This window comes from Phacochoerus africanus, chromosome 9, assembly GCF_016906955.1.
Source record: "Phacochoerus africanus isolate WHEZ1 chromosome 9, ROS_Pafr_v1, whole genome shotgun sequence".
NCBI lineage: Eukaryota > Metazoa > Chordata > Mammalia > Artiodactyla > Suidae > Phacochoerus > Phacochoerus africanus.
This window is the reverse complement of record NC_062552.1, coordinates 104,691,535-104,703,918: the sequence shown is the minus strand read 5'-3', so window position 1 is coordinate 104,703,918 and position 12,384 is coordinate 104,691,535. Positions and strand designations below refer to the sequence as shown.

Sequence of the window (12,384 nt, the reverse complement as noted above, 5' to 3'; positions counted from 1 at the left end):
ACTGACAAGGGATTAACCTCTAAAGTGCATGAAAGACTCAAGCAGTTCAATACCAAAAAAAAAAAAAAAAAAGCCAAATGGCCCAATCAAAAATTGTGCAGAAGACATTTGTTCAAAGAAGACATACAGATGCACACAAAACACATGAAAAGATGCTCAACATTGCTAATTATTAGAGAAATGCAAATCAAAAATACAATGGGGTATCTCCTCGCCCCAGTCAGAATGGCCAACATCAAAAAAATCTACAAACAGTAAATGCTGGAGAGGGTACAGAGAAAAGGAAACCCTCCTATACTGTTGGTGAAAATGCAAGCTGGCATGACCACTATGGAGAACAGTATGGAGGTTCAATCAAAAACTAAAAGTAGAACTACTGTATGATTCAGCAATCCCACTCCTGGGCATACACCCAGAGAGAACCATAATTCAAAAAGAGACATACAATCCAATGTTCATTGTGTCATTATTTACAATAGCCAAAACATGGAGGCAGCCTAAATATCTACTGACAGAGGACTGGATAAAGAAGATGTGGTACATAGATACTGTGGAATATTACTCAGCCATAAAAAAGAATGAAATATTGCCATTTGCAGCCAGATGGATATAGCTAGAAATTATCATATTGAGTGAAGTAAGTCAGACAAAGACAAATATCATATGAGATCACTTATATGTGGAATCTAATAAAAATGATACAAAAGAACTTATAAAACAAAAACAGACTAAAAGATTTTGAAACCAAATTCATGGTTACCAAAGGGGAAATGTGTGGTGGGAGGGATAAATAAGAGCTTGAGATTGACATATACACACTACTATACATAAAATAGGTAGGTAGCAATAACCTACTAAATAGCACAAGGAAATGTACTCAATAGTGTATAATAACATGTGGTAGAAGAATCTGAAAAGGAACAGATATACGTATAGCTGATTTACTGTGCTGCACATCTGAAACTAACACAACTTTCTAAGTCAACTCTACTCCAATAAAATCTATTTTAAAAAAAGAAATCTAGGAGTTGCATTGTGGCAGAGTGGAAACAAATTTGACTAGTATCCATGAGGATGAGGCTTTGTTCCCTGGCCTCGCTCAGTGGGTCAGGAATCCACCATTGCTATAAGCTGCGGTATAGGTCGCAGACACAGCTGGGATCCCATGTGGCTGTGGCTGTGGCTGTGGCTGTGGCATGGGTTGGCAGCTGTAGCTCCGATGAGACCCCTAGCCTGGGAACTTCCAAATGCCACAGGTGTGGCCCTAAAAAGACAAACAAAAACAAAAACAAAAACCCCAAAAAACAAAAACAAGAAAAGAAATCTAAGTAAATGTATTATACAAGAGGGGGAACAAGAGTCTTACACTGAGTAAGCACTCCAAGTTATATGGCTTCAAACTAACGGTTAGGATAGTCCTCTTACCAACAGATCTGAGTGAAGTCCCCCTGCATCGTTACTTACAGATTCCCTCCCCAAAGACCAACAAAGTATTACTGAGAACATCCATTATCTGCTTCTTTGGAGAATAAAGGAAATAATTAATTACCTCTGGTTAAAAAATGGTCACGACCTTTCCCCAAGCTCCTCCCCACCACTGTCTACTTGGATCTGCCTTCCCTTCTTGTGTGGCACCAGCCTACCACCATGTGCCATCTGTCAGCGTCTGCCTGCAACACATGAAGCTTCTTAAGAATCTGAGTATCATTTTAGATCCTATTTTTCAGGTTAAAAGCAGTAAATTGCAGATGGCAAGTTTTTTTTTTTTCCCTTGAGATTACTGAAAGCTGAGGTAATTTTATCGTGAGTCACATTAAAAAAAGAACAAGCGATGTTACGCAGCACCTCCTCAACATGAATATGCGCAGAGAACAGCTCACCCAGTCACCCATTGAGCAAAGGAGGGAAGGCATTTGCTTTGCTTTAAGGTGACAGATTTTGGAGCGAGAGAGTGTGTGCAGCTCAATATGCCCTGTAAGCACAATCGGAAACCATGTGCGAAGATGCAGGTGAAAAAAAGCAACCAAACTGGTGGAGCACCTCCAATGTGCTGAATTAACGCAAGGTGCTACAGAGAACTGACTCATTAAAAAAGCTGGGGAGGGGTGACCTAGGTCAGCGAAAGGACTAAAATCATTATAGCAAGATTTTTTTTTTCACAGCCTATGATCAGAATTTGTGTAAAAAAAGTTTTTATTTCTCTTTGTCTATATTTGTTTGTAAATTCTGGATGTAAACATTCCAGCTTCAACTTAATCGTTGAATTTTAAGACGCCCTTGAACCACGTTTCATTGTTTGAAATGAAACCACTCTGTAAGCATCTTCAAAGGAGACCTCCTGCAGCAGAGGTTAAAGTTGATAAAGAAAAGCTTAGGCAATGCTGGAGCCCAAGAAAGGAAGAGGTTGCCTCTACTTTTAACCAGCTATGAGAATGTACTCCAAGTCATTTCACTCCACTGAACTTCAATAGGTTCTAAAGAGGCCTGAGTTGATAACAGGGATGATTCTTGGTAGGTTTATATCCTATAATCCATCTCTTTCTAAGAGATTTTATATTGAATCCTTCAGTAGATGATATTTGAAAGTTTCTGCAGCCTTGAACTCTTCAATTCACTTAAAATAACCCATGGATGGTTCCTTACTGGAGTCAACCTATATCCTCGTTTTCCACTGCAAATTTTAGAACACAGCATAGGACACTTATGACTATTTGACTAAGCTGCTATCCTCAAAGCTGGGCCCTGATGAATGATAAATCTAAGACACAGAAACAAATGATAACAGTAAAGAAAGGTAATTATGATGTAGATGAGACAAGGAAATTTCTTTCCTAATGACATTAAACCACGTGTTCCAAAGAATCCTTTCTGAGTTGCAGCAATAAAAGCCTTGATCAGCTTCAGTCATTAGGTAACAGGTGTTTGTGAGGTTCTCACTCTCTACCCTAAATTTATCCCATATTAACTAATCCATGAATCTCACTATTACCTATGCAGGGATAGTCTTAAAGCAAATATATCAAAGTATCAATTAGTAATAACTTCTGTGTTTTAGAAAGGTGCAGGGTACCTTATCAGAGCCTTTCCCCAGTGACTTGATTTGAACATTTTTTTCTTTGAACACTGGTTTTGATTGTAGTGAAGTAGAAAGAAATACTTCTGAGAAAGAATAAATCTAGAGGAAAGTCTGTGGGCATAAAGGAGGGGAATAAACCAATCAAGCATCTGAGTGATAGTAGAGTAAGGAGCTGACAACAGGAGGACGTGATGGAAACAGAAACAAAAATTATTATCTTTTCAATGTAATCAAAAGCACAACTTTATAAAAAAAAGGACCTGTTTCCAAGAATGGATCTTTACTTAATTGCCATGCCCTTCTCAGCCTAGCCTTAACTGGCATAGTGGCAGCTCAGGAAAACAATATGCAAATAGGCAATTTCCAAGTGGCAATAAGTGAAAAGTGGCCCTTGCTAGGTTCCATTACAAACACCTTTCTCCTATAAAACCTTTCTCGTTTGTTATGACTTCCTTTGTATTTTCACAACCCTCGGCTCCATCATCCTTCCCAAAAAAGCAGCCCCAAATTCTTATACTGGTCTGGGAATGTGAAATTTGACTCTCTTATCAAACAATGGCACATATTGTTTGATAAGAGGCTCCAAAAAGGCTTCAGGAGTGTTTCCCTAGGCAGCAATGGGGTAACTATTACAATCTAGGTGGGGAATCTATGAGTAGGGTATCTTCTGGCTCATGTAGCTACAGCACATGACAAGATGAACATTTGCTGCTCTCTCTAGTTATACAAACACACACACACACACACACACACACACACACACACACACAATGAGGCACAATACCAATCTATGCTGGTGAAAAATAAGGCCCCTGGAATGTTGGAAACCTCAGAATAGCCAAAAAGCAATCACAGCATTGTCCATTTCTTTTCTGATTTCTACAGCGATCCTAGGCCAGCTCAGGCTGATAAGGCTCCAATTTATTCCTGGAAGTCACAGTGCTTGATTAGTGCCTTCAGAAAACATCCTTCTTTGAGAAGACAGTCTGATAGAAATTTAGATTCAGTACTGAAATCAAAGTGAGAACATTTAGCTATACATATATGTCACAATGCCATTGTTTTTCTACGTCACTGCTATGTCTTGAAAATCAAGAAAGATTTTATTAAGACCTAAAGGGTTCTAAGCAGGTCCTTCTTCTAAGCAGAGAGAGAGCCATTACTAAAGGTAAAAAATTGACAAGACCACCACCACCAGCAACAACAGCAGATACCAATTAACAGCAAAATGAGCAGAAAAGTACAATAAGCCTAGGTAATCCCTAGCCATGGTTCTTCACCAGGAACAATTTTGGAAAGTCTAATAATATTTTTGGTTGTCACAACTGGGGGCACACTACTGGCATCTGGTGTGAAAGTCCCAGGAGCACTGCTATACATCCTACAATGCACAAGACAGCCATTTCCAACGAAGAATTATCCGGTCCACGATGTCAGCAGCACTGAGGTTGAGAAACCTCTACATAAAGGAAGTGGATACAGGAATGTGGTAATGATGAAAGGCCATGGAATGAATCACTGGTGGGCGTCTTGCTAGCAATTTTAAACCAAGTCCTCTTTACCCAGGTCCTGCAGACTTCTGGAATTTTTACTTTTCCCTGGCTTTATGAATTGCCTCAGAATCTTACTCTTAAATTTGTCTTCACAGACTTGTTTATAAAAGAGCATCATATGAAGGAATTTAAGCAGAGTAATATGCTAGGAAGAAGGAAAGCTAGGAAGTGAGGGAGGGAAGTTGGCTGAACATTCATTTGAAAACAAACAAAAAGATCAATAAAAAGTTGTTTTTGTTGTTGTACATTTATTTATTTATTTATTTTAATTCCTGAACCTAAATTCAAATAGTTAAAATTGCTCTTTCAAAGGTAGAGAGATTTCAGAATGTCAATATAATTTCTGTGAGATAGACAACCTTCTTATTTTCCAAAAAATAACTTTCCATAAACTACTGCTTTTTGCCATACTTAGTAATCTTTTTTTTGTCTTTATTTTTTTTTTTTTAATTTTAGGGCCACACCCGGGGCATATGGAGGTTCCCAGGCTAGGGGCCAAATCGGAGCTGCACCTGCCAGCCTACGCCACAGCCACAGCAACACCAGATCCAAGCCATGTCTGTGACCTATGCCACAGCTCACGGCAATGCCATATCCTTAACCCACTGAGTGGGGCCAGGGATTGAACCTAGGTCCTCATGGATGCCAGTCAGATTTGTTTCCACTGAGTCATGATGGGAACTCTAGTAGTAAACTTTTTTTCTCTTAGCAGTAAAATTAATTAAGGAGGAGTTAAGATTATAGGCTCCAGTACCAGACTGATTTACTAGCTATGCGATCATTACAAATTAATAAATTCCATATTAGAGAATTCTGCTCATGGCTCAGTGGTAATGAATCTGACTAGTATCCATGATGACACAGGTTTGATCCCTGGCTCCATTCAGTGGGTTAAGGATCCTGAGTTGCTGTGAGCTGTGGTTCTGGATCTGGCATTGCTGTGGCTGTGGTATAGGCTGGCAGCTGCAGCTCCAACTCAACCTCTAGCCTGGGAACTTCCATATAGGGCATGGCCCTAAAAAGGGAAAAAAAAAAAGTTTTCTTTTGATCCTTATTTCCTCATAGAGAAAACTGAGCCTTAGAGGTCTTTAAGAGCTTTTAAAAACTTACCTTTCTTTCTTTCTTCCTTTCTTTTCTTTCTTTCTTTCTTTCTTTTTTTCTTTCTTTCTTTCTTTCTTTCTTTCTTTCTTTCTCTCTCTCTCTCTCTCTCTCTCTCTCTCTCTCTCTCTCTCTTCTCTTCTCTCTCCTTCTAAGGAGCGAGTAGGACTTGGTTTTGGCAGGCTAAATATATATAGCTAATGTTTAATAATATTTTTTTCTTACAGCTTTTATATTTACCATTGTATTTTATTTATGAGAAGTGATGCCAACTTTCCATTTACTTAAAATTTTAATTTTAAAATAAAATTAGTTCCTTTTAAATAAATCAACTCAAAAGAAGACAAATAATAGCACAGGTAACAAGAGGATATGACAAAAATAGTGAAGGTAGTATTCAAATGACACAGGTATAGCAAATACTGTGTGACACTTTTTCACGGCTCATCTTTGAATGAATACCCAAATCCTGTCAGTTCCAGGGGTTTTACCTAGTCTATATTTTATCTTTCATTTTGCTTAATATTTTGCCAAAGAATATAAGAAAGACTCATAATATTTGAGAGCTAAATATATCTTAAGGTTCAGAAGTGTCTTGGGTTTTCCAATCTGACACACATGGTTTCAGACTTTTCAGTCCAATTTTAGGCAGATGCTCTCCACAGAGGAAGCAGGGGTCAAGAGGGAAGAAGGGAAGCTCCACGTGACACCGGTCCTCTGTGATGAGGAGGAAAACGTCCAGGACTTGACAACAGAATGCCACACCCTCTTGAATGAAAGGTAACCTATGAGGCGTCCTCATGATTTCTGCTACAGTCACAAGAAATCCAAAGGGGACTATAAAGAGAAAATGAAAACGTGCCCAGAAAGTTAACACGCTGCACGTTTTTTAGGCTGGTCTGCCCACTAGGAGAAAGACAAGAGGATTCATTGATAAGTCACAAGCTTTAGCTGCAGATACTAGATATTGAGGGTGACTACATTTCGATACCATCGAAATAATACTCATAACAATTAATTCCATGATAATATATTCTCATGCTGTGCTTAGTAAGCTTTACAGCCCTTTTGCCTACATCGCCTCTTTGGATCATTGGAAGGTCTCATGACATAAGCAGGGCAGGTAGGATGGCAATTTTACAGATGAGAAAACTGCAGTCGAGAGAGGTTAAATGAGGTGCAGAAAGGTTAAGCCACATATCAAAATTCCTAGGGCGGCCTGGCAGGTATCATAAATGTGTGAATAAGTTTGCCATAATAAAACACAGAGTGATGGGGCTTAAGACAAAACCTGAGCACCTATAACCCAGCAGAAACATTGCATAATTTCAAATGTTTTTTTAAAAAAAATCTGTTGCTAAACAGTACGTGTTTGTGGGGTAGATATCACTCCTGGGAAGCCAGTTCATTCCTTCTGATAGTCAGTAGCATTAGGGCTGGTCTCCTGACTCTGTCCAGTTGAATATTTATTGAAAACTTTTTTTTTCTTTTTTATGACCATACCTTCGGCATATGGAAGTTCCAAGGCCAGGAGTCAAATTGGAGCTGCAGTTGAGACCTATGCTACAGCCACAGCAACACCAGATGTGAACCACATCTGAGACCTATGCTGCAGCTTGCGCCAGTCCTGGATCCTTAACCCACTGAGCCAGTCCAGGGATCAAACCCACATCCTCACAGAGACAATGTCAGTAAGGTCCACCACTTACAACACTGGCGTTGCACAACTTCCCACCACTGCCTCTTTCTCACATACACACAATGTTGTATGTGCATTGAAATTTGAGTGTGTGCAGGGGACACACTCATCAGAAACTCCAAGCTGATTCAAAACAGACACACTGATAAAGTTTGCTGTATTTCCATTTGTTTACCAAATAAAGAAGGCGAGATTCAGAGAAGGGATTTTAAAGTATAAATAAGAAAAGAATATGATCCTAGACAGCTGTAACTGATCTCCAACCAGGTGAATACAAATAAAGTTCACCAACATTCTATCTCTGCCCTCTTAGGGCTGAGCCCAGCCAATGGCTGTCTGGTGAAAGAAGGAAAAAAGGAAGAGCACATTGTCTGCAGAAAATCCCCATTCAAAATAGCAAGCGGCTCATTAATAATATGGAAAAATAAAAGTGGTTAGAGAAAAAAATGGGGGATGAAATATGTCTAATTATTAGCATAGTTGTTTTGAGAGGATAGATGTAATTTTTTTCCCTTTATTTCCCATAAATATGAGAACATAGTAGTTTTATAATATGAAAAAATAACGTCATATTGTTGAAAAGAAAACAAAGTACACTGGCTTCCAAAAGTTGCAAATTTATAAAGTAATGTGGCATAAATTCATTGACAACAGACTGGAGGGACTTAGGTTGACTCTGTGAGCTCTGGGTTTTCTAAGTAACCAAGAGGCTGTTGATATGTTTGTGGTGGCTGGATCTGAAGGACCTCACAAACTGGTGAGATGCCCACCTCTCAGAGGCTGGCTTCCAAGAGGCCACTTTTGAACTTCTAATTTGAGTTGGCCATTGGCTAAGCTGGCTTCTTTTGTCTCAGCTCCTTGAACAGTGTACCTACCTCCATAACATCACCAAGTCCAAGGCTGGTGTGGATCATGAAACTGGAACTCTAGGTTCACCTCTGTCCTGGAACTTATCCCCAACAATGTTATTACAGAAAACTGTGAAGAGTGACAGGGCAGGAACTCAAGAAGTCTAGGAGTCTGTGAGTTGTCAAGAGCCTGAGATTTTACAAAGCCTAACCTGGATATTTATCTCACCCACCAAAGGCAAAACTGTTATCATGCATACAGGCTTAATAGTCTGGCACCTTCAGTTGAGGGTAAATCAAATACTGACATCAATCAACCAGGCTCCAGTTTATCACTATTTGATAAACATTTTAATAAATACTTCTCTTCTATTAATTAATATTAAAGGCTTAAGATTATTTCAAAGCCTAACCATATTTTTAAATCAAAGGACTTTCAGAAGAAGAATTGGTTTTTTTCATGCACCCAGGGGACCCCTCAAAACCTAGCAATTTCATTTTGTATCTTCATGAAGCATCATGCATCACATGTGTCACAACCTGAGATCTGGGATTTCTGTTGATTCACTGGCTCAGGTACTGGCCACCACATAGCTTCTGCCTTCACTTAAGTGATTGGTGATTTCAAATTATTTTGCTTTTTAAATGAAGTTATAAATTGTATAACCGATTTAGTGTGCCTTATTGTAGTTGATCCTGCTTGTATTTAATGAGACTATAATTTCCTGTATTTATTTATTTATTTCCGTACTTGGGCTAAGGGTAACTGCAAAGAAGCAGCGGTGTTTATTTTCGGCTCAGGGATGGATCTCCTAGCAGGTGCTGCATCTCCCAGTGGCCTGGTCAGAGGGCAACTCCTCATGGAAGCGGGGTGACTGCACTGGAGCCAGAAGTATGAAGTGGTGGCTTTGGTTAGGATGTAAGGCACTCTTGCCCTTTCCTCTGTTCAGGAATTAGTTCAGGGATGAGGGTCACATCTTCTCTCACTCTCATTCATCCAGTGAGAAAAGAGGCTTAAGAGAAGGGCTGAACAAAAATAAACTCAAAATGGCTGAAAGATTTAAATATACAACAGGACACCATCAAACTCCTAGAAGAAAACATAGGCAAAACACTCTCTGACATCAACATCATGAATATTTTCTCAGGTCAGTCTCCCAAAGCAATCGAAATTAGAGCAAAAATAAACCCATGGGACCTCATCAAACTGAAAAGCTTTTGCACAGCAAAGGAAACCCCAAAGAAAACAAAAAGACAACTTACAGAATGGGAGAAAATAGTTTCAAATGATGCAACCGACAAGGGCTTAATCTCTAGAATATATAAACAACTTATACAACCCAACAGCAAAAAAGCCAATCAATCAATGGAAAAATGGGCAAAAGACCTGAATAGACATTTCTCCAAAGAAGATATACAGATGGCCAACAAACACATGAAAAAATGCTCAACATCGCTGGTTATAAAAGAAGTGCAAATCAAAACTACCATGAGATATCACCTCACACCAGTCAGAATGGCCATCATTAATAAATCCACAAATAACAAGTGCTGGAGGGGCTGTGGAGAAAAGGGAACCCTCCTACACTGTTGGTAGGAATGTAAGCTGGTACAGCCACTATGGAGAACAGTTTGGAGATACCTTAGAAATCTATACATAGAACTTCCATATGACCCCGCAATCCCACTCTTGGGCATCTATCCGGACAAAACTCTACTTAAAAGAGACACGTGCGCCCGCATGTTCATTGCAGCACTATTCACAATAGCCAGGACATGGAAACAACCCAAATGTCCATCGACAGGATTGGATTCGGAAGAGGTGGTATATATACACAATGGAATACTACTCAGCCATAAAAAAGAATGACATAATGCCATTTGCAGCAACATGGATGGAGCTAGAGAATCTCATACTAGTGAAATGAGCCAGAAAGACAAAGACAAATACCATATGATATCACTTATAACTGAAATCTAATATCCAGCGCAAATGAACATCTCCTTAGAAAAGAAAATCATGGACTTGGAGAAGAGACTTGTGGCTGCCTGATGGGAGGGGGAGGGGGAGGGAGTGGGAGGGATCGGGAGCTTGGGCTTATCAGACACAATTTAGAATAGATTTACAAGGAGATCCTGCTGAATAGCATTGAGAACTTTGTCTAGATACTCATGTTGCAACAGAAGAAAGGCTGGGGGAAAAATGTAATTGTAATGTATACATGTAAGGATAACCTGCCCCCCTTGCTGTACAGTAGGAAAATTAAAAAAAAAAAAAGATGCTTTACAAATGAAGAGACTACAAAAATATAGTAAGAAATACAAATTAAAAAAAAAAGGGAAGGGCTGAGTGTTTTTTTCCAATCTTCTCGCCGTGTACCTTTTTTTTTTTTTTTTTTTTTTTTTTTTTTTTAGGGCCACACCTGTAGTGTGTGAGTGTTCCCAGGCCAGGGGTGGAATTGGAGCTGCAGCTGCCAGCCACAGCCACAGCCATAGCCACACAGGATCTGAGCTGCTTCAGTGATTTACACCACAGCTCATGGCAACGGTGGATAGGTAACCCACTGAGTGAGGCCAGGGATCGAACCTGCTTCTCCATGGATACTAGTCAGGTTTGATACCACTGACCCACCATGGGAACTCCCTCAGCCTGTACCTTTCCAACACAGCACACTTTACGACTGCTGAGGGAGGTGATGGAGGAAGAGGGAGTGGGTGGAGAAAGATACAGGCAAGCACCAGAGGGAAAAATGCACAATTTTCACTCTTCATTACATTTCAAGCCTTGAACATGACCTTGATTGATACTGGAATTGATCTTTGCTCCTAGGCAATAGGGCCCAGGAATAAAATTATGGAGTTATCACCAGGAGTCTCGATGAGCAAAGCAGAACCTGTGGTTTGTGAGGTGGACATGCCACAGTCATTTCAACCACATGCAAGGGCAAGATTTATAACAGTCCACACTAGGCCTGATTGTCTGTGTCTCATGTGAGAACAACTGCGCTTAAAAAAAAAAAAAAAAAAAACTGATGCATCATTTCAGGGCATCTGGTTTCTTCTGGAAGAGGAGTTCCAGAAATAATCACCTATGACCTAACCCATCCTCTTTCCCCAAATAAATCGGGATCCTAAGAAAGCTAATGCTTTCTCAGACCTACCTTTCCTTTCCTTTCTGCTAACTATCACAGTACCACTTTTTTAAAAATTTTTTTTTCTTTCACTATGCAAGTTATTGACACCAACACACAGCTATAGCTTGATGCTGCTAGATTGCAGGAAGGCACAGACAAGACTTGAGCTTTGCAGATTGGGAAGTACACTGACCTCTCTGAGCCCTAGCTTGTCCCTTTCTTCAGTGTTCTGCCAATTCTTGTGCTGCTCATCTCCTGAGGTTTTTGTGAGAATTACATGAAGCGATACTTAACAGAAGCGCTTGTGAAATCATAGTATGTTATCGTAAAATATACATGTTGAGTTTTCACCTGCTAATGCAGCAAGAGCAGGGGAAATACTAAGCAGGATGTGGGGGCTGAAAAAGAAGGCTTTAGGATTCTCATGAGTTTCTCTTAAGGTAATAACTTCTGCACTTCATGTCTTAAAGCACAGGTGACAGGTGTGTAGCAAGGCGCCTTCCTCTCTGCGCCCTTCTCTGGTCACATCAAAAAGGACATGACCGCTGCCTGTCTTCCAAAGATGGACAGTGAGAAACATCTGACACAAAACAACAGATGCCCCTGCTTCTGAAGTCTGCCTGGCAACTGTGAAGAGATTTTCCTTCTTAATTCAGTTTGAAAGGCATTCATTAACCAGGTGATAAAAGAGGGATGATTCAGAACAATAAATCTTCACAAGAAACCAGGTTTGCAAGGTATAGAAGCTTATTTCATCCCATCTAGAACTGGGCACAATTAAACAGGATGCTGTGGAACTAAGGCTTTTTCCAAGATCTCCCCTTCCCACTGTCCATCTCCACAACCTTCACAATTCTGTCTCTAACCCCCTGCAAGTGATGGAATGCAGTAAGTTGACTATTGAGATATTCCCCCTCTGTTAACAGAAAAGCTGCTAAATTGCTACCCAGAGCAAATTTACACAGAAATTACCAAG

At 39.9% G+C, this 12,384-nt stretch overlaps 1 protein-coding gene across 6 annotated transcripts in view; it reads right to left on the bottom strand.

Moving 5' to 3' along the window:
- NRXN3 (neurexin 3) overlaps positions 1–12,384 on the bottom strand; it is a 1,579,386-nt gene that overhangs the window by 681,964 nt on the left and 885,038 nt on the right. The gene's annotated exons all lie outside the window — the stretch shown is intronic.